This window comes from Ctenopharyngodon idella, chromosome 16 (assembly GCF_019924925.1).
Source record: "Ctenopharyngodon idella isolate HZGC_01 chromosome 16, HZGC01, whole genome shotgun sequence".
NCBI lineage: Eukaryota > Metazoa > Chordata > Actinopteri > Cypriniformes > Xenocyprididae > Ctenopharyngodon > Ctenopharyngodon idella.
Window position 1 is genome coordinate 18,533,077 of NC_067235.1, and position 24,421 is coordinate 18,557,497.

Sequence of the window (24,421 nt, forward strand, 5' to 3'; positions counted from 1 at the left end):
TAGGATACAATAACGAGGGATCTGAATGTGATGTCTTTTACGGACATTTAAAAAAAAAAAAACTCCTGTAAACACTACAGGTGTCATGACGGCACTGGACCTTTAATGTACAGAGCTGAGTGGTTATTAAAAATCAGCTCTCTTACAGATTATTATGTCCATTTCATTTCCATTTGGATGTGACAGAAAGTAATGATGTCTAAGTGAGTTGTTTACTATGCTATTAGTCTGTCCATTTCCACCAGTTTCTACTGATTTTATTCATTTGGTTGCAAACATGATTTTTAACTGACAGGGTGTTCAGCTAATCACAGTGAAGTAGAGGAGTTGCCTCTTCATTGGCTGTATTTCATGAATTAATGCCGGTTCCTTTCTGTTGATGATGAATTCTCAGTGTCGCATTTGGCAGGTGGTCCTGGCACTGTCCTAGATCCGGGCTTGAGGTTGACATGCATTGCATATGCAGACGGTGTGAGTGTGTGAAGGTCAAGGGGTGGCGGGAGTGACATCCTGTTTCACTTAATTCAGTTTCTCTGTGTACAGCCCCTCTCAGAGGATCTTTATTTAACAATTCCATCCACTTTCTAGGGGAAATGTGCATGTGTAGCAGGAGGACAGTGGGCTGTCTGTCAGGTCTGTACCCTCCTTTAACCCAGAGGTGTTTGCTGACCCACCACACATCCACACACAGATAAAGGCTAATGTAATATTAACGGCCACTCTCTTCGCCCCAATCCGGAGAGGTCGTTTTCTCAGTTCAGTCTTTTCTTCCACTTAATCCTCGTCTTTTATTTATTTCCAGTGAGCCCACATTAAAAATTAAATTTAATGATTTAGATTCTACTATGCAAAGTGAAAAAAAATGAAGAAAAAAATATTGCAAAACATTTAAATTTGTTTCAAAAATCACATAATTATAAACAAAATTCTTTTATTTTTATTTATATAATTATTTATAATAATTATAATATTTATCCTGCAGTTTTAATTAATATATCCATATGCTTTTTTTCCACATTTTCACATTTTCTATGAATTTATATAAATGATTAAATCTATATCACAATTTAAAATTTTTAATGCATTCTCAAGTTCAAACTACATATCCCATAATCCATTTTCATTCAGGTCACATGATTATAAGCAAGGAGCAGATGGTACAGAGTCATGTGATGTTGTTAGCCGGGCTTGAATCTGAGAGGTTCTCCTGCATCTGGTGTGAGTGCTAAGGCTAAGTGCTCTCTCAAGAAAAAAAAAGGGTAATGTATGAAAATTACCCTTGTTCAGTTTTTGCTCTGGTTAAATGGATTGTTCTTTTTTGCTGAGATTATGTCAGGCGTAGGTCATTGTTTAAGGATGGAGAGAAGGTGAGAGGAAGGGGGAGGGTAGGCCTGAAAGGATGCTCTCTTGTTACCGTGGCATTCAGAAAGAACAGTGTGTGTTGGGATAATTGCAGGTGATGTATTAAATTATAAACATAGTGTCCCATCTGTTATGTGGGCTGAAGACTGTATTTATTAATTTCTGTGTTAATCCTGAGTTGTGTTATTTGGTTTATCATGGCTGCGTAAGGAGCTAGATGTTTTGGAGAGCTGTTATGTATGTCTCGTCTTCTTCTGCTGGCCAATCAAATTTGGTTGAATCATTTGATTACTGTTCAGCTGACCATTCCGTTAAGGAGATTTGGCATAATAAGCCATTGTTTTTCTTTTGGGTATCTTTTGTTTTGCAGTGTTGAACATGTAAACTGATCTTTGTTCACATTGTGTGTTGTGAACATGCAATTTGAATTCGAGTGTAAGGAAGTTCAAAGTTTTGAAATTCAAAGTTCATTTAACCTCACTTAATATACAATTTCTATACAGAAAAGCAAAGTTCGTACAGACAAACTTTGAATATTGGCTTGACAAAGCCTTGATTTTTGAAGGTTTTAGACCCCTGGTAACTTTTTGTTGTTGTTGTTGTTGTTGTATTTTTTGATGTATTTTGCTTGCCTACGTGGCTAATGCTTCTCTACCAAAATCTGCCTATCAACAAATTATTTGGGGTGAAAATCAGATAATGTAGTTGCCACTGACTGAGAGTAAACTTCAGACAGAGACAAGACAGTAGAGACAATGCATTTTTATAATCATAATTGTCAAAAAACTTATGTCATGGCGAGGATGAAAAGCAGGATCTATGTGCAGTGGTCTAATTTATTAATAAAATCAAAATAACAAAAACTGAACTTCTCAAAAAACACAGACAGAAAAACCACTAACATCTATGGACAGGGCAACTGAAACTGAGGGCTATATATGCACAGAAACACTGGGACTAAACAAGGTAATTTAACAAGACACAGGTGAGACACATGAGGGCAAATAAAAAACCATGGCAAAAGATGAGCTTGAACAAAGAAAACACGTGAAACTGAACTAAGAACAGTGCAAATCTAACTCAAAGTCCAACTAAAGCAAAACACAAACACAGATCAAAAGTGACATTATGATTGTCTGTCATGAACGTCCCAACAAATGTCTTTTATAATGAACAATCATAACTGTGTACTTGGTCGTTAAGGAATTTTTTTTTTTTTTTTAATGTGTGAGTAATTCTATAGTAAATTATTGTCAAAAGAAGCATTGGTATTGGTATTTCCTTTATATATAATATTCTTACAACTATATTACAGATAAACTAAGGATGATTTGGTAACACTTTACATTAAGGTTCCCTTTGTAAAGGGTTTATAAAGGTGTTTGTTAATGAGTAATAAGTCATTTACAAATGCATTATAAATCATTAATAATGCAGTTATAACTGCATGAATAAAAAAGGCGACTTTAATGCAATACCTGCCAAATAGTGAGCCGTTTTTAACTCACATGTTATAAATGCTTAATAAATGTATTTATTAACACATTTAACTCAAAACCAGATTTCTGGTTTATTTCATGATGCAGCAAAAATTTACTATCATAATTAGACTGAAGGGTGTTGTATTTGTGCTTTTCTTATTAATATCTCATGACTGCCACTTTTCTTACTATGTTGCTTACCAGAAGTTTCTGTCTTACCCATGATACTCTCCAAAAAGGTCATGATGCCTATCCACAGCAGTGTATAAAAACTGATTTCTTGTTTTTTTTAAAGATGAAATTCCAACTTTATTTTGAAAATAAAACCAAAGATAACCATAACTTGATTAGATATTAATAATGAAAAATGTAATTCCAGTATTAGTTACCTGTGAACCTTAATGTAGGGTGGACACTTGTGAACCATTTATTCATGAGTTATAAACATTAAACACCTGTGAAAGTGAACCTTAATGTAAAGTGAAAACCTGTGAACCATTTATTAATGAGTTATAAACATTAATAACCTGTGAAAGTGAACCTTAATGTAAGGTGAAAACCTGTCAACCATTTATTCATGAGTTATGAACATTAATAACCTGTGAAAGTGAACCTTAATGTAAAGTGGAAACCTGTGAACCATTTATTAATGAGTTATGAACATTAATAACCTGTGAAAGTGAACCTTAATGTAAGGTGGAAACCTGTGAACCATTTATTAATGACTTATGAACATTAATAACCCTGTGAAAGTGAACCTTAATGTAAAGTGGAAACCTGTAAACCATTTATTAATGAGTTATTAACATTAATAACCTGTGAAAGTGAACCTTAATGTAAAGTGGAAACCTGTGAACCATTTATTAATGACTTATAAACATTAATAACCTGTGAAAGTGAACCTTAATGTAAAGTGAACACATGTGAATCATGTATTTATTAATTATTAATGTACACACAGAAAATATTTTATTTTTGATGCATGTATTAGTAAACACAACTTTAAACTTGAAACAAAAAAAGTTTAAACTTTTCTTTTACAGCACTAAATTACAGAGCATGACTTGTGAAAAGTGGTTTAATAATAAGAAAAGCACAAATACAACACCCTTCAGTCTATATAAAATATAAAATATCTTGCTATCAGTGCAAGTGAAAGTTGTGAAGTTAGTTTATGTAGTTGATAATATAGGTATACAGAGACTCAGACATTATATTACATATTATATCTATATCATTTTGTTCATTTAAATGAAATGTTTAATAAATGTTTAATAATAATTCTTAAATAAAATTGCTCATGTGTAATGGATTAGGGGTATAATAATGAATCATATATAAATCATATAAAATAATTATAATAAATAATCAGTGCTAAAAGCCAGACAATTTTGTATTTAAAACTTTTTTACTAGTGACCTTTAATTTGCAGCAAGAGAAATTGGGCGAGTGACTTTATTGCATTAGACATGCGTCCCTTTGCTCACAACTGATTGGTCCAATTTCGGTTTGAGATCTCCAGAACAGGTTAGCCATGGAGTGTAAGTTACTATGGCAATGAACACCGCTAAAAGCCAAACCACTGTCATGGTGCCTAAAACCCAGGGTTGGCGCAAAACTAAACTGTAACATACCATGGCTATCCATCTAAACCAGTTTCATGGTATAGGCCCCAGGGGCCCATTCCATGATGGTAGTTGAACAAACTCGGGGTTACAGAATGAGTTTTGAGTTGACAAAACCAAACCAGTCCAATTAGGCGTTGTTGGTACCATGAAGCTAAGCTGATCATCAACTTTCATCACACACAATTTCTGCCAATCTCATGTTAATCTTGAGTACCTATAGAGTAGTAGTGCATCCTTAATATCTCCGAAAAGTCTTTAGTTTTATCCTATTTATAAAAGATACATACACTGTACCGAGTCTTTCTGAAAACAGCCGAGCGCCTGGAGGTGTGCCGTGAGAGCGGAGCTAAAGAGTGACGAGCACGCGCAGCTTTTGTGTAGAGAGCGTCTGCAAGCTATCAGTGGTCAACTAAACAAACACACTCAATACACCATCGCATTATTTATGGATAACTTTTGAATCACTATAATGAATATATTGAATAGTGAATGATGAATAATGAATTCACTACGTTCGTGTTGTTTACATTATATGCACTTTTGCCAACAAAACAGACATTTGATTACTTACCTCCTGCGATTCCAACTCATGACCGGGATCATTATCGCTGTGATCGCTCCATCTTTCAGTTTCAAACGATCTGTAAATCCAGCGTAGAGCTGGGCCTTGTTTATAAAACCATAAGCGCCGATCCTGAGGGCTCGAGCAGCCACGGAAAAACACGAGATATTCTCCATTCATTTTAACCAATAAAAAAGTGATTGCAACTATCATTTTCTATGGTTATTTTAATAACAAATATCGAGAGCGCATCAATGTAATGCATGAGCACAAATCTCTCAGCTCCACTTAACACTGGGTGACATTGTTGATTTCGTGGTCTAAAAACGTGACAAATCTTTCTTGAGCAAGTCCTGTGCAGCACTGCCGATGACTTCCGTAAAGCCGAACGAAGTGCGTTGCTTTTGCTCTCTCACTCTGGTCAATGTGTGCACGCGCGCTCTTCCGGGAGAAGTACCCGTACAAGGAATTCCACCCTTTTTACATAATAAAGGGCCATACTCGAAAAAAAATGTCCGAAGTTTGTGAGCAATCTGAAGAGTATTTTTGGCACAGAAATACTCCGTTATACGCCCAAATTGTTTTTTGAAACTTTGGCCATGTTTAGCATGAGAATCCAAATCTTTAACAGTGTAAATAAGTCAGAATGCATGAAATAGCATTAAACCCCCCCTTTAATGTTATGAAGCGACGAGAATACTTTTTGTGCGCAAAAACAAAACAAAAATAATGACTTTATTTAACAATTTGAACTGTTGTCATACGCACTTGACGTAGTAAATGAAGTGCAGAGCTTCCGTGTTTACGTCAGAACGCCGGCTCAGTATTGGCCGACGCTGTACACATGAGCAGCACGACGTATGCGTGTGATGCTGACTCAGGAGCCGGCCAATAATGAGTCTGCGTTCGGACGTAGAACATGGAAGCGCTGCACTGCGACCCCTCCTCTCTCCCCAAAGGTTGAGAAGGTCTGGAATAAATACCCTAAATTCCCACCAGAATAGGAATTGGAATAAACCAACTCTGTAGCCAGGCAGCATGAAAAAACATTTTTCTCATGTTTTAAGAAGAACTGGTTCTATTGTAACAGAAAATAAATAGATTTAGAATATACAACACTCAGAGAATTGCAAACTCAGACCTCTTGTTTTCTGTTGCTGTAGTTTGTTTACAATTATACTAAATGAGAAACGGTGCACGGTCCAGACAGAACCAATATAGGGTCTGGTCTGCTAATTGGTGACCTCTGTGCTGCAGTTTCAGTAAATTTTAATTCATATAAATTTATGAATTTGAATTCATAATACAAATTCATATGGTGTCTCATATAGGTGTATCCATTGGAAGTATAGTGATTAAAAACTTGTCATGAGAGGTTTGATGAGATTTATAAAGCATCCCCCTTCCCCCTTTTTCAGATGGTTTCTACGCCCCTGCTGATAAGACTAATTGCAAAATAAGTCAGTTTACCTCGGCATAGATCACATTTGTTCAAGTAGGATGTATCACATCATACAATCTCATTAATTAAAGCAAGTATTTTTGGTTCAAGAAAAAGATAGAATACTATAGAACAGCAGTGCATTCTGGGAAAAGAAATTAATTCTTATCCCCGTCACGTTCTTCTCTTTCCCCACTGCACCTTATCAAACAAAACTGCTCTGGTCTTGCTGTCAGGCCAAGACGGTTCACAAAGTCCTACATGGGTTTTAAAGCAAACCTTGAGGCCCCTTTTAGTTCCCGAAGCTGCCAGACATCTCTCTCTGACTTCAATTTTAAGAAACTGATGAGATAGCAAGAACCCATGTTCCCTACACCAGTATGATTAAAATGCAATTACAACATCATGGTCCACATCTCAGGACCACTTTCATGATTACACTCGCTTTTGATTAGGTTGAGAAAGCAAGTTGACACAATGGCATCATAATTAAGAAGGCAATTGTCACATCTCGAAAAATGGTGCATCGTTGGACATAATTTCCCTGCCAATCTAAAGATTATGTTGTGCTTGCGACTCGGGTGAGATTGGGTTGTAATTACTTGATTGCATAAGTAAGTAACTCGAAATCTGCGTAATTGGACTGCATTATAGCAGCCGGTTGGGAAAGAGCCAGGCTGCGATTTAATACGTGTACCCCTGCAGACAAGAGGTTTCACCCAACAAGATAACAAGCCCTGTGCTTTGGAAATGTGCAAGTAATGAGTGGACAAGGGTTAGGTTTAATTAAACTAATAATTATTGCAATAAAAAGTGCTTAAATATAAGGTATGAGACATATGTGGAACTGGTCTGGTCTGAAGCAGGGTTATTTTAGCTTTAACAATTTTCACTTGTGGAGATGGATCATTCAATTAATATAAAAACTATATATTTTAAATATATATATATATATATATATATATATATATAATCTCCCTACACTCTCAAACTTATTATATTTATGTATATGAGTCATTGATGAAGAAGGTTTTTAAAAGTGTAAAAAAAAACATAATGGAGATATAATTAATTTTGAAGTTTTATTAAGTGTTAACAATGAGATTGTGATTTTATATAATCAATTAACACTGCTTTTGTCATTTTTTACAATATGGACAAAATTGGTCACTAAAAAAGTCATTCGGTTTAACCAATATTTCAGTTTTACAGAATGACACTTTTGGTTATACCGAATGATGATATTTTCAAACAATGCTAACAGGCTGATAGCTAGCTAGCTAGCAAGCAAAATGACAAACATTTTATATTTAGTACAAGTTTTTAAAATATCACAACATTTTCCATGTTTTATAGCGGTTGTACCGAATGACCTGATGTTTCCTGACATGCGTATGAGCAAGTGAAAACATGCATTTTTCAAATAGTTAAAAGAGAGTTAGTTACTTTGCTTCACAACCATGTGGTCTTTTGCAGGTGTCTGAATGATGTCACATCCTGTCACATGATATTGACCACATGACTTGATCCAAAATCGTCCCTTTATATCGGTTACTCCGAATGACATCAATGAAATTCATTTTTCCAGACATTCTTTCTCATAACAAAGCAACGACTTCTACACATAATTTTAATGTATAATTATGATGTTATAAAATCATGCCTATATATATATATATATATATATATATATATATATATATACACATATATATATATATATATATATATATATATATATATATACACACACACACTACCAATCAAAAGTTTGAGGTCAGTAAAATTCTTAATATTTTTGAAAGAAGTTTCTTATGCTCACCAAAGCTGCATTCATTTGATTAAAAATACAGTTAAAACAATGATATTGTGAAATATTTTTACAATTTAAAGCAACTGTTTTTTTTATATATATATATATATATTTTAAAATGTGATTTCTTCAGATGGCAAAGCTGAATTTTCAGCAGTCATTACTCCAATATTCAGTGTCACATGATCATTCAGAAATCATTCTAATATGCTAATTTGGTTCTCAAGAAATATTTCTTATTATTATCAATGTTGAAAAATTTGTGCTTCTTAATATATCTGGGGGAACTGTGATAATTAAAAAAAAAACAGCATTTATTTGAAATATACAAATTTGCAACATTATAAATATCTTTACTGTCACTTTTAATCATTTTAAAGCATCGTTGCTAAAAAAAAAAAAAAAAAAAAGGAGTGACATAAGTAGTTTGAGAGTGTAGGGAGACGGGTTTGATTATGACATTCACAAAGCTTCAAGGGATTGGGCAGTCACTTCTGAGCTCTTTCATCCTGATTTGTTTTCTTATAGATTCTCTGATTGGTGGATCTTTTTCTTTAGGATTCAGTGTATTTCTTACCTGGATTTTGGCTATATGAATTTTTAATGAAGTTGAAGTTTGAATTTACGTTGGCTGATGGCTTCAACATAGCTTTTAAAGCTTTGTACAGAATCATGTGAAATTAATATGGAGATGAAATGATTCAGGTTTTTCCTTCTGCAGCCCAACTGAAAAGTTGTATATGGTTTATTAGATATGTTTATTCTAAAACTGTGAAATATAATACAGATGGTTTGTGCACAGTCTCTAAGTAGATGAAATGTCATTTGAACCTTTCTTCTGATGTCAACCCACAGTATGAGGTTAAAGTTCAGATCTTGTTAGTACAAGCTCCTTATTATTCCCTTACAGACACAATGCTAGTTGCATTCACCTTGGCCTGTTATGCCTCAGATATCCCAGATTTGATAGTCATCGGCTCCATTTTGTCACCTCATGTGATTAGAGGAACCCATTGATTGTATCATATTAGCTGAGTAATTGATTGTAACTGGTTATTAACCTCTAAGAACTTTATGTCCAGTGTGCCATTGCATGAGGACAGGCCTTAATCACTCACAAATGGCAGCCATTAATGAGATTAGTTCCTGGTTCTGCTCTGTAACTTTATTTGTTCCACGAGGCATTGACAAGGGCATCCAGATGCTGAAGTTTACTTTTCTGTGAATTGATTTCACCCCCCCCCACCACATTCTTTATCACCTTGATAAATATGGGCTTACTGAATATAAACTACAATGAATATGACTTTTTAAATATCGAGCGATAGCACTTCCACAGTCCTGGGGTTTTGAGCATGCATGTGAAGCCAGATCAGATATGATCTCAAAAAGACATTTTCTGGCTTTGATTATAGATGAGATTGCAGGAGACCTGAGAATACCTGCACAGCCAACTATCTGTTTTATAGATAGGGCTACTGCACGCTGTGTTTCAGTGTTTATGTGGTATACATCACTGGTTATTACTTTCATAAAGCGATTCCAGAGGACGACTTTGTTATCTGGTAATGCTTGAAGTGTAGCATAATATAACAAGAGCCAAAGCTCAAAATAGTTTCTGCACATTATCAGATGGTGCATTGAAATGACAGAGACATTGACAGGTTATGGAAAATGGGCAAATAATGTGAGTCATCGATGGCAGATTTTACCATCTGCCACATTACGTCAGACAGACTCACCAACACATACATGCTTTAAACAACATCTCATGGCATGTACTAATGAACAGCTGCATTTTTTTTTCTTTTTTTTTCACATTTGCTTGTGACTCAAATTTTTTGAGTCATTGTGGCTTTTTAGATACATCTGTCAGTGCAGGCAACACTAACAAAAAGTGTTATTGTATTACTTTGGTTTTGATGTTATAAAGTACATGAAACATTGCGTATGTAAGTCCTAAAATTATATTACCAGTTAACTTTCAAATATTTTGGTCAGATGTTCTTTCAGTAACCAAACTGAGTTCATTCAGTGAAGTATTCATCAGACTGGTACCTTGTGAGCCTTTTTGAATGAATAATTATAGATCCATTTGTATATGAATTGAGTTACATGCTAGTTGTGCATATGATTCTGATTTTCTAAAAAAAAAAAAAAAGAATCATACTGTGAGAATTATCTGTAATTTAATTAGACTTTGCTGGTTGTGCAGTATGTTTTTGATTCACTAAAAAGAACTGGCTCATATGAGTTATTTGTTTGTGAATTTTGCATTGTTTTTGCATGAAATCCACAAGGACAGCTCAGTAGAACAGCATGTTTTCTTATTTGCGTTACGCTGTCTTTTTATCCGTTAATTTCAAAGTGTGACCACAGTGCAGGAAACGCAGAGCGAGTGACAATGCACATATACAGAAACAATGTTTCTCACTTGATTGACATGAGATTTTTTTTTTTTTTTTTTTACTTTTACATCTGCCTTATTTTTTGGACAATATGAGAGAAGTACTTAAAAAAATTGTAACAATTTTATCTGAGATAGATAGCTTTATAATTATGGGTGCTTCAAAATGTAAGTGGGCTGAATATAGTTATTCATCTTCAATTTTGAATGTATTATATCTATTCTTTTGCAACCCTGCATATTACCATGTGATACCATCACTGTACCATTGTGGTAAGTTAAAAAATGCCATGTGAATTCACTCCATTGACTTCAACCATCAACCTCTTTTTTTCTACTATGATGACATATTGTTGGGCCCTGCCAAGGAGACGTCCTGTGTGTCCTTCCTTATCTCATTTGAGCCAGATATGCCATGAGTATGTTGGATTGTGGGAAACCCATCACCAGGATGTACTGTAGCTGTAGGGGGAAACATATGTGGTGTGAGGAGAGAACCAGAAGGTTGGAACTTGGAGGTCCAGTGTACCATCTGTTTCACTCCCCTTCATGAGCCAGGGAGCCCTCGGAGCTCATAGTGAGATCATATCTCCCAAAGTCCAACCCTGAAACAGCTTGTAATCCCAAAGGGAGGGTCATAACCATGTCCAGCAGTGGCATACAGCACTGGCAGCCAAAACAGCCTTAGGTCCAGTGCAAATGTCTACATACATCACATGCCATCATCTCGTTAAATGGCAGAATTGCTGCCATTATGCTAAAACCAAAGATGATTTACCCCAGAAGCTCATTTTAGACCCAAATTGCTATGTCCTGATGAATACTATGCTTACACAGTGCAGAAATCTTTAAGTATGCCATCGCATGGCCTCAAGTTTTACCTTGACATATGCGCATCCACAAATAGAAACAAACTAGCATTACTAATTTGTTTTATTCTGAGCTAACATTATGTGTAAACATTTTTCTGGACATTTGTATTTGATCTCTGTTTGTGTGCAGTGGTAGTCTGTGAAGGAAATTTTACAAGGAAACTGACATGTGGTGGATACGGTGGTGTAAAAAAAATAGGTAACACTTTATTTTAAGGTGACGTACTGTAGTTACACATTACTACATGTACTTATAGTAATAACAGTAAATTATGCATAATTATGAGTAACTAACCCTAAACCAAACCCTAACCGTAACTCTAAGTACATGTAGTTAATTAATTTTACTCAGTACTTATTTGAGTAAGCACAATGTAACTACGTCACCTTAAAATAAACACTAAGTGCAAATAGCGTCCCTTGTTGGCAAACACTATTTACACTAACTCTGCTTACCAATGTCTGGTTGGGACACTCAAGTTTTTAAAAAGACACACAGAATTCAGTGTCTTCAGTGGCGTAGCAGTAGCGAGTAAGCCTCGCAGACCTGGCTGTCACAATCACCGTCTGTTCCTGTCAGTTCCTGGACTCCATTTCCCATAATCCTCCCTGCCAATCACATGCACACTCCACACCAATCACCTGTTGCCACATACAGCTTAGCACATCACCTGGACTATAAAAGACTCACACACACACCACTTCATGGCGAAGTCTTGTTTTGCCTTGGTGAACATTTCTGAGCGTTATTTCCCTGTCTGATTACCTGTTGCTGTTCCTGTTTGTTACCCGTCCACGATTCTCTGCTGCCTGCCTTTGACCTCTGCCTTGTGTTCTGTTTTGTGAGTGATATCTGCCTGTCCCGTACCACTGCCTGTTTCCCGACCTCGATTCTGCCTGTCCCTTTGGTACCTGTCTGCTCCTGTTTGACCCTGCCTTTACGATCACGCTCTTATTCAATAAAAGCATGCAAATGGATCCCAGCCTGATTGACGATTCGTTACACTGGCTTTTAACGCGATTGACGCTGGTTCGAATCCGCCTTTTGCTGAGCTCACAGTTATTTTCAATAAAAATGAAAAGTGGGAATAAACTGCGAACGAGTGTTTACTAATATTAAAAGTGTTTATTGGGTAGGGTTAGGGGAAGGTGTATGGAGGGTTTTTATTCTCCCAATAAGGCAGCATCCATTTAATAATTTTAATAAATCATTTATTAAACACTCAATGATATTATTGCATCCTGTTAATGTACAAAAATACTGAGGTGCAAATAGTATCTGCCAATAGAAAGTATAGATAGCATCTAATTACTATTTACTCTTATTGCAAAGAACTGATACTTTTGCATGGTGTAAATAGAATCTATCACTATTTTTACCTAGTGTAAACAGCATATTGCTAAGAAAATGCTGCTTACACTAGGTAAAATATATTGCTATTTGCACTTAGTGTAAATAGCTGATGCCTAAAATAAAGTGTAACCAAAAAATATGAGATTGGAGGAAAAAATATATATCAAACTTTTGTGTTCACTTTGGAAATCTTTGCGTTCCCCCGAGAAACTTTGCATTTGCTCACGAAACATTTACACGTCCTTAAGAAACTTGGCATTGGCTCACAAAACTTTTGCATTCCCCTGATAAATTTAGTTGCAAAGAACTCAAAAGTTTTGAGAGTGAATGTAAAGTTTCTAGGGGAAAAGTAAAACATTGATGCCTTGACATATAATTTTTCCTCCCATCTCATATTGTTTTTCCATCACCGTGTCCATTTAGGGGCTCTGTAGTAAATAAATGCTGATTAAATCAATAAAAGATTTTAATAGGTTTTATTAGCACTTTTTCTTTTTTGCTGATTATTTTGCTCACATACACTGATCACAACTTTAACTGATATATACAAAGTTCTGTCATGAAACTCTAGATGGCGCAGGCTGATAGGTCCTTAACTCAACCTGCTTGCAATCATGGCATTCTCTGATTCGTTCCTGCTGTATCAGTAGCCAATAAGCTCGCTGCTCATCCTTCAAATACTTGGTTAGTATTTGCTGTAGCAGTGCAGCGTGCTTTCAGAAAACCTCCACCTTCCCCAGCTCCACCTGTATAGATCTGCTACGGGTAATTCATGTACTCCTATACTGTACAGCAGATGCATATCTTACTTGCTTACAGCAGTGTGTTGTGTATGTATTGGCTGTCAAGTCCGGTACTTGCTCTGCAGCAGCAGCAGCGTAGCAGATGTATTCCACCGAGACCAAATATATCAACATTGTCATACCCATTACTATGCCAAACACTCTGAGAGTTGTCATGACAGAACTTAAGATATCCTTAATAACTACTAATGTATTATAATCTTTTCAATATACAGTAGTAAACAGATTGAACAAATCATATTCAGTGTGTATCTACACATATAAAATGTTTTGACATCCTTAATTTGGGTTGTATCAATAATTGTACTAAATTGGAAAGTCTTTCTTCATCACAAGCAGGCTTGCAGCAAGTGATACTGAAAGTTACATAATTGGCTTGAAAGGTTACCTCTGACAATGACTGGTTATTCATGCAAGAGTAGGCACATTTCCTTTTAAATTCATTTGTGTAACTTTTTACCATACACATTGTTCCAAAGCAACTTTACTGCAAATTGTAAAAATAAAAAGCCTAACTTTTGCATAAAAAAAAAAATTATTTATTAAAAGTCCTTTTACATTACATGGATCAGTTTGTTGTGCATGTTAGTAGGTACATTTTATTAATATAACAGTTAATTTTTATAAATTGTTTTGCATTTTGAATACACTTTTGAGGAGTATCAGCCTCTCTTTCCTCCTCTGACAGACTGCCAATGGTTGTGTAGCCTGCTGTGTTGGAATATGCCAAATAATCTTACATTTGTCACCCAGCTCTGCATCATTGTGTGTGCTTCAGGCTAACATTTGTCCAGACACCCAGACATCCAGACCATTCAAACTCTCTCTCTCCCCTCTATCTCACTTTATAGCTCTTTTTCTAGCTCTTTTGATGTGGTGACTTGCCGTCGTACACTGTTGGTATACCATGTTGACTTGCTGAGATGGTTTTACGTTTCATTCCCACATTCTGAAATTGAATTGAAATGAGTAAGACTGTGTTTAGCCCCTAAGCGTCACATCAGTGGACTCCTACCACATCTCCTTTGATTGACCTCACCATGCACTACTGCCCAAAATAAAGCTGTAAATGTAGCGTGCAATGTTGTTGTTTCAGTCTGTGCAATTGCAAGCTTCTTTTAGCTTCATCATTTTTTGTTCAACTTTGTTGTGTGTGTAGTATTTATGGAAGACTGTTTCTGTATTAGATTTAAAAAAAAAAAAAAAAAAAAGAAAGAAAGAAAGAAAGAAAGAAAGAAAGAAAAGTAATTGTGGATATTTCTTGTAATTCTCAATTTCAACTTATGTCACAGTATTACTTTATATGTCATAATTGTTAATATTATATCTCACAATTAATACTTTAGTTTTTACAATTGCAACATTTGCATCTTATAATTCAGACTTGGCATTTCATAAATTTGACTTTTTATCACATAATTATGACTTTGCCAATTTCTACTTTTTAATATGTTAACTATGAATTTGTATGTCTTAATTTTGACATTGTCATATAATTGACTATCTCATAATTTATCTTAAAATTGACTTTTTAATCTAATAATTTTGAAAGATTCTCATTATTTCAACTTTTTATATCATAATTATGACTGTTAATTTCTACCTTTTTCTCACTAGAATCTCATAATTTCGATCGTCGTATTGAACTTTTCTTTTGACTTTTTATCTAATAATTTTAAAAGATTCTCATTATTTTGACTTTATCATAATTGACAATCAATTGCTACTTTTTATCTCATAACTATGACTTAGTATCTCATTATTTTGACTCATAATTATCTCAAAATTGACTTTTTATCTAATAATTTTGACAGATTCTCAATATTTTGAATTTTTATATCATAATTATGACTTTTTATGTCAATTTCTACATTTTATCTCATAATTTCAACTGTCGAATAATTGAAATCTCATAATTTTATCTCAAAATAGACTTTATCTAATCATTTGGAAAAGATTCTTATATTTTGACTTATGTCATACAGTAATTATGACTTATCTCAATTTCTACTTACCTCATAATTATGACTGTCATAATTTTCTTTATCTTCTAATTTTGACATTCTTCTAATTTCAACTTTTCATATCATAATTATGACTTTATGTACATTTCTACTTTTTATCTCATAACTATGACTTAGTATGTCATAATATCAACTTGTTTTCGACATGATTTTTGGCGTAAATGGGCTTCCATATAAATGTGCTTTTTTTTTTTTTTTTTAAACTTGATCTCACATTACCTCTTTTTTAAAGTGGAAACAAGCTTCTTAAGGCATCTGTGTGAGCCCGTGACAATTTTCATGAGCATGTTTTGTTTTTTTAATAGACAGATATTGAAAGCAGGATGAAGTGAGCGTGGACCCATTAAAAGCATTAACTCAGCACACAAAAGCTATGTGCTCAGTTTATCTGCTGAGTGAAGCAAAACACCTAAAAGGAGAGATTGTAAAGATATAATTTGCAGCTAAGTGCATCTGCATAACAAAGTTCTGAATCTGCATCATTTGCGCTGCTGTGCCATTATAAATCTAGATATGGTCATGAACCATTTTTATGTGTTTTCAAATTTCACATTATGTGTGCAGCGTTTTCCCTATGGTTTTGAGATTGTAGTAGAAGCAATTAATCTTCATAGCATATCATACCTAAAGTCGTGTATAAAAGCAGCTACAAAAGACTCACCGACATTGCTGTTTTGATACAAAGGGCTTTGTGGGTAATCTAGGCAGCGGCCATATGCAAATGGATTGTTGCTTGTGGGCTATGCTCAGATGAGAGCAAATTGGTCTATCTCGAATTTGAAAACTTTCCAGCCGGGATGGTTTTGTCTGTCTTCCATTCACAGTGGAAAAACTGCAGAAGGGCCTTTGGATCCCAGGTGACTCATTTTAAATAAATTATGAAGCAGAATATGTTGATAAAGCCAAATGACACATAAACAGCAGAGCCAGCCTTGCATTATAACTCATCCAAATGCACTGAGAGGTTTATTGAAAAGGAAAAAAAATGTGTGACCAGTCATCTTTGAGCTCTATAACAAATGAAATCATTAAGGTCTCTGTGCTCCATTCCCTTTCTAACTCTCTTCCTAAATTCTCCTCTTGCCATGTGGACAGGCTGTGTGTTAAGTGTTATCGATACTTACCTGGCCCAGCTGTCTTCATATCTTATAAATGTGACAGTATCATCAAAAACAAGCCAGCCCATCTTTTCTAAATAGACCAGCTGGTCTTATATAGAACCAGCTGGAAAAAAATCCTTTCCATCATCAAGAACACTCTGTCTGCTCAACCACTTCTGGATTTGTATGTGCTACAGGCCACAGACACAGGTTTTGTAGTTTTATTATACATATGCTGTCTGAAAGAGTAGGTCTCATTCACTAATAATTAAGTTTTCGTATCTGCATTGAATCTAATACAAAATTTCCAACGGATTCACAACTGGTGGTTAAGCACATAAATTTGTTCTTACCCTCATTCTGATGTTGATGAGTCTAGATTACTCTAAATGAGAGAGAACATGCAGGTGGTAATTAGCATAATACACACCCAAACTATCTCCATATACGTGCTTTCCGGACAACCTATAGATAGCCATTTGTCACTCTCTCTGCAAACATATCATTATACTCTCCAATGATGTGGTCTCTTCTGAAAGCATGGACACAGAGTAAAGCAAGTGTGCCATTCACAAAACCGTTTGAAACCCTTTTTATATAGGTCAGTGACTGTTGTTTATAGTTTGTGAAATTGTCAATATGAAAACTCTAATTTTTTAAATAATTATCACAGTTAACCTGCAGATTTACCAACAGTCTAAAGATAGTTAGTTGACATGTAGTTGCAAAGTAGAATGTCTAAAGTGGACCGTCGAAATAAAGTGTAATCATGTTTTTGTATGTTCTTTTTAGACTTCCTTTGTGTTTACATTTTGACTCACAGTTCTCTGGGTCAGGAGATCTTTTTAGGGCAGTTGTAAATGGGTTTAGTGGAATAAGGTCACATAAGAGTGCAGTTAGTCACACTTTCCCTGTTCAGAGATGATTATAAATCCTTAAAATAGTGTCCAATTCTCACTATTAACTAGTTGCTTATTAGCATGCATATTACTAGGATATTGGCTGTTTTTTAGTACTTAAAAAGCACATATTAATGTCTTATTCTGCATCCCTTAATCCAACCCAATACCTAAACATAACAACTACCTTACTATTAATAAGCAGTTATTAGATGTTTATTGAGGCAAAAGTCGTAGTTAATAGTTAGTTAAAAGTGAGAACCCTAAACTAAAGTGTGACCTTAAAGTCATGTTCCAGGCTTCTTATGCATGTTTTCAATTAGCACGGAAAAGGATTTTTGTTGAAGAACTGGCCTAATTTTTGCTTGAATTTTGGAAATGTTTGTTAAATGATATAGTTGTCAGGGTTAAATGGGTATTAAATGATTAGATACTTTCTAATGTGAACTTTGAAAACTGAAAAAGTATTCTGCCTATAATTTCAAAATAGTGTGATGAATTGAATATTTTTAACATTTATTTTAGTGCTGTAGAATTTCCCCAAAGGCTTTCAGTTTTAGTCCATTGCTTAGTGCGAAACAAAGGGATGACTCAATTATTTTCTCTATTAGTCGACAGCATGTCACAGATACTGTTCATACATGTTGTATACTCCTTTACAAAAATTAACACTGTATCTTGGTACAATAAATGAAATCTGAGATCAAATGCAGACACATTATTGTCATTTTAGAAAGACTCATAAGTGCTTTTGACTTTGCCTTATGTGTCAAACAATGCAACTCTGAAGATAAGCACCTCTGGTATAAAAGAAGCAGACACGGGCTAATAATTTTCCCATTGTACTATTTTCAAAGTCATGTATTTCCCAGACCTCTTGTTAACGGCTGATTACTTGGAAAATTGTGTTGAGCTATCCTTTGGATCTTTCAACTGAATCCTGTTAGGGAATTCTCAGCAAGCTACAAGCGTGAGATAGAGGAAGAGATTACGTTTAGCTCGTATCCTCCCCCTCATCATTAACAAGCTTGTTAGAAGGGCTGTTTTAATGATGGAATTCCAAACTTGTTTGTTCGTCAGCTCCTTTTGGTGGCTGATTTGGAGACATGAATGAAAACTTGACCCGGTGTGCTCTGTGAATAATTGTGGAACGGTGAGTCATCAGCTTAGCCACTGCTTCCTTATTTTACCTAAAGGGGACTTGTTAAGACTTGAAAGACTGTATAAAAGCACTTACTAGTGAAACAATGCTGACATCTCTCTACTTCCTTTTTGGCGGAATTTCGAAGTCTTGATGTCTAAATGACGCTCATGGTGTGTGGTAAATGTGTGAGTGCTTTGAAGTGGCCGATGGGGGTGTGGTGTGAAAAGGGTGAATCACTCGCAATAGCTCACAGACATGACTTACAGTAGGCCGCATCCCATTACTTTCATCAATGATGACCGCTAAGTCTTATAGGGGACGCTGGATGGGGGTTATTTTTGGTTGGAAACTTAGCAATTTATCTCAATAACGAGTTATTATTATAGGTGATGGCAATTGTACGATCTAAATTTGGGTGGGTGAGCGCATGTGTCCTTCACTCTCTGGTTTTGGAACTGAATGTCAACACCATTTGAGCAAAGATTTTGAAAGGGCAGCCTTAGAGATTGAAGCTTATGTGCAATTCCACTATTTACAAGGCTGACAAGAATACAGAGAGACAAAAAGCAGTGGAACTAAATCTTACATTCAAGGTTAACAACTTTGCTTCGTGTTAAAGGGATCGTTTCAAACCAAAATTTAAAATTCTGTTATCCTATTCACCCTCATGTTACTTTTTTCTAGTGAAAAAACATGTTTTACAGTGTCCAGGCTGTACATATAACGGAAATATGAGGTGACCCAAACCCCCCCCCCCCCCCCCCCCCCAAAAAAAAACAGCAAAAACAAAAAAGGACACACAGATGATGACTGTAGCTGTGTTCAGAATCACCCCCTAAACCCTCATTCGCTATTCGCTACATTACTCCACTAATATAGCCCACTTGAAGGAGTGAATGAAAACCGACATTGAGTGCACTGGAAGGGCTGCTGCTTTTGCATAGTTTGTGGCAGCTCCAGTAGTAATGAAAAGATTTATTTTGAACTAATGGAAACTAGCATGTATAAACTTTAATTAATAAGCAATTAAAAATGAATTTATACCTGTATGATATTACGCTGTACCCACATTGGACCAGCGGTTTGAAAATGGATGGTTGGATGATTCATCTGTGGGTGCCATCTTCTGGTGAGTGAAGAATACCCATAATGCACCTTCACAGTGCTTTATGGGTATTCTCTAGCTGTTGAGTGTTACATCAGTGTGCATTCATTATTGCGGTGCATTATGGGATAGAATAAGTGCACTCGATAGCATCCACTATGGTCTCGGACACCAAATAGCTGTCCCCTCAAATAGTGCCCTATTTAACGGCAAAGGAGGGTGATTTCGGAAGATGGGGAAAGATGCCACTAAATTGAATTTAAACACATTATTGTATGGCTATGCTCTTGTCAATTTTGACTTTTCAATCTGAACATCAACATTTATTCCTGAACAGTTTTGAGGTAAAGTGTTAATAAGGGAAACAGTAATTAATTTACATATGTAGAGTAAAAAAATATATGTGTGTGTATATATATATATATATATATATATATATATATATAATTGGTAACCCTTCATATTATGTGTTCAGTCTATAGGCATGTAGTGTTTCTTTATAAAGTGACATCGCCACCTACTGGCCTGGCATGCAGAATACAATAGTTTTTGCAAATCTGTGTGAACAGGGATCATTTTGAAACCTTTGTCGTCTGTACGTGAAAAATGCAAAGGAAAAACTTTTTCCGTTTTTAGTCTCCACTTTATTTAATTATGAATTTGTTTTTAACAGGAAGAAATATCATATAGGTTTGAAGCGAATAGATGGTAATAATTTTCATTTTTGGAATTGTGTTTATGAGTCCCCTTTAGGCTTAGCTTTTTTTGTAATAGGATGGAGAGCCTAGATCAGGGCTGGATCAGACCTGCTTTAACCTAGCAGACAAGCATTTAGCATGATAAAACAGTAATATTAGATCATTTTGAATGGTTAGAATAAGCAATTATTTTAATTAATGTTTTTTCCTGGGGTTTCCTTATTTTTCCTGCGTCAAACAACTGACACCCTCATGTGCTTTGACGCACATTCATGGCACCATGTCAAGCTGCTGTTCCTTTTGCTGCATTGTTATATTTAACAGTAGGCGATGAGTAGGCCCACACAGAATACGTGCCCACAGAAAATGGCAGAAAACCACAGAACTGGAGCAGCCGCCATTCACAAAGACATCCCTCACCCCTTACAAATTATATTAAGTATTTTGGCTAGTTGTCATTCAGTTTGAATTCAAGGTGTTGTTATTATGACATATCTTCAATTAAATTATGGGCAGCTAAATAAGTATATATTCATAAAATAAATGTACCTTTCAGATTAATCTCTCTTACTGGGATTCTGCTTTGTCTGTCATTGGTTATTGATTTGTTTTTTGAATAACCAATTTAGCTGATTTACATTAATTGCACTTAAAACATATATTAATATGCCCTAAGCAGGGGGCCATCTCAAGCCCAAATAATTTTAAATATTGTGCTATGACAATTGAATAACAATTAAATTAGTATTTATTTATTTTCTTTATTCCTTTGCTTCCATTTAACCATATCTAAATCCATTTCAGGGAGTTCTGCAGATTTTCTCATTGTCCATAATCCATTTGGACATGTTGATAAGGAAGTCACATCATAAATACACAAGAATGCTTTGGAATCAAAACACCTCCCAATAAGAAATGCATGAAGATTTGATCTAAAACACATGCTATGTTCACACAGCAAAATAATGTGGTTGTAAATCCTCCTTTACAGTGTTAAATATCGTTGAACTGAGTGTTTAATTGAATTCCTACAAGCAGTTCAGGCTTATAACATGTAACGGAATATAAGGATTTCACAACAATAAAAATATAAAGCAGCACAACTGTTTTCAACATTCTTGAGCAGTAAATCAGCATATTAGAATGATTTCTAAAGGATCATGTTACACAGAAGACTGGAGTAATGATGCTGAAAACTTTGCCATCATAGGAGTAAATTACATTTTAAAATATATTAAAGCTGCAGTCCGTAACGTTTTTTGGTTAAAAATGATCAAAAATCAATTTTTGAGCAAGTACATAACCAGCCAGTGTTCAAAACTATCTCCCTACCTTAGCCCGATTCACAATGGTAAGCTTGTAATAATGTGTTCCAATAACAGCGGTACTGGTGGGTTTCCGCAGGAAATTCGAGCATGCAGCCGTTTGTCTTTACGTCATTACATCACGTCTGTTTACATAAAGAAGGAGTCCCAGCTAGTAGGCTATATGGCATGTGAGGATGCTGCAGGTGATAGATCATTTATAGCCTTTTCTCACAGCAGCTGCAATAATTAAACTTATCATTTTGATGGCGGATTGTAATCCAGAGATCCAAATGACAATCATCAGTGACAACTGGAGATTCACCCGTAGTCAAAAGCAAAAGACTTCGGACTGCGGAGTGGCTACAGAAATTAAAATCTACAGGTAACGCTAATACACACTAAATACATATGGTCGCGCAATGCTGATGTTGTTAACATTACAGTTACAATTTGAGAACAAAGTATAACAATAATAATAATTTGCACGGTTTGACGTGATCTGAGCTAAGCAATCGTTAGATTTAATCACCATTGGCAGCGCGATTTATTGTAATGCTTTTTTTCTCAGTTGGTCAGAACAAAAGTGGATGTTACTTGTTCAGATGACATTTTCTGGTGAAAATTCTTATATTGGTCATACATCAAGACTACAATCTGTGATTCCGAAGTACAGTATCCACACCGATGTGGTGATTGACAGCAAACATTCTTCTGCGCTGAGGAGCCGTGCCGATGCACAACCCAAGTAAAGATGATAATTCCGCAAATAACTGCAATTGCAGGTTTCAAACAGAGATGGCGACAAAGAGGCAAAACTTACATACTGCAGCTTTAAAATAGCAAAATTGTTTTAAATTGTAATATTTCACAATATTACTTTTTTACTGTATTTTTGATCAAATAAATGCAGCCTTGGTGCACTACTTTCAAAAGCAAAAGAAAAAATCGTAACAACTCTAAAATTTTGAACTGTTAGGTGATATTTTGTGCTTTTATTTACTATTAAATAATAATAATAATAATAATAAAAAAAAAACACTTTAAGTAGCATATATCTACATATGTACTGTAAACATCATTGCTGCATTTTGATAAAATTTTAGCGAAGTTGTGCTTCCTGTGATATTTTTGAAGCAGTCGCCACTGTGGCACACCACTGGTATTACGAAAAAAATAGCTTGTTGCTTGTATCCTGAAAAGCAAAGCTATTTTTACAACAGCTGGGTTTGCTACTGAAAAATGCAGCAGTCAAACCTGTTAGAAAATGTGGTCAATCCCCAACACTGGCTGTGTGAATGTAGCCATATAGAGTGTTTGGGTAGATTGAGAGTGACTGGTTTGACATCCTTAATGCCTGTAAATCACTCCGTAAAAATATGGATTACAGGCTTTGGGACTGTGCTCCGCTGGTGTTTACGAACTCTATGAATGATATGGTACACACACACACACACACACACACACACACACACACACAGCAACAGTGTGCCCACCTGAGGGTTTTATGTGTGTGTGTGTGTGTGTGTGTGTGTGTGTGTGTGTGTGTGTGTGTGTAAAATAAGCAAGCCATGTGACAGCAATGGCTGTGTGTCCTGAGTGTTCCGCTTTGTGACTGTGCTCTCGTGCTGTGCTAAGCCTCTCCGTGGTGATAATGGGAGACGGGGAGCGGAGTGAGGGGACAAATTCAGAATGAGAGGAAGTGATGAAGCATTCTGTCGGCCCCCTGTCGGCCCACAATCCTGCACGGCCTCTGATGGCTGTATTTATTGCCGGCCCACTTCCACCGCCCCCCTGATAACACGCATTGACAAACTCGCTCTCCCACACTTGCTCACCACACACACAAAAAGAGACAGAAGACACCTCAATGGCAGCTGTGGGATGACACATATGCCCCCCTCCTTCTTTCCTTGCTTCTCTCTTTCTGTTTCTCACCTCAAATCACCTTCTTTCAAGGTCTGAATACAGTGTGAGCTCCTCTTCCCTTTTGCAGATGCTTTTTTTTTGTTTCAATAGGATGTTTCAAGAACAAGAAGTTTTCTTTTATATGAATATATATTCTTTTTATGTTCACTTAAAAATTAAGTGCATTTGCACGATAATGACATACAACCAGTGAGGTCTATAAAACCTGAAGAAAGATCATTTTATTGGCAGTTGCTCAGCTGGCGCAGTACTGTATTTGAAAACTGTCATTGCTGATTTTTTTGATACAGGTTTCTTTTTTTTTTTTTTACCCAATCACTTAAGGTGTAAATGCCATGTCAAAAAACAAACAAACAAACAAACAAAAAAAAAAACATTTATTATTATTACAGTGCATGTAGTTATTACTGTTAATAGCAATAATAGTAATAATATAGTAATAACATAGTAATAATTTATTACATACACATTTATTATTTTATTTATTTTTTGCAG

General features: G+C 35.4%; 1 protein-coding gene across 3 annotated transcripts in view; it reads left to right on the plus strand.

The window, feature by feature from the left end:
* Nucleotides 1-1,151: 1,151 nt before the first annotated feature.
* The window catches only part of tsnare1 (T-SNARE Domain Containing 1), a 196,022-nt gene continuing 172,752 nt past the window's right edge, over nt 1,152-24,421 (plus strand). For all 3 annotated transcript variants that reach the window (XM_051864836.1, XM_051864835.1, XM_051864834.1), the window contains exon 1: nt 1,152-1,259. The gene's annotated coding sequence lies outside the window, so the exon portion shown is untranslated. The remainder of the gene's footprint in view (nt 1,260-24,421) is intronic.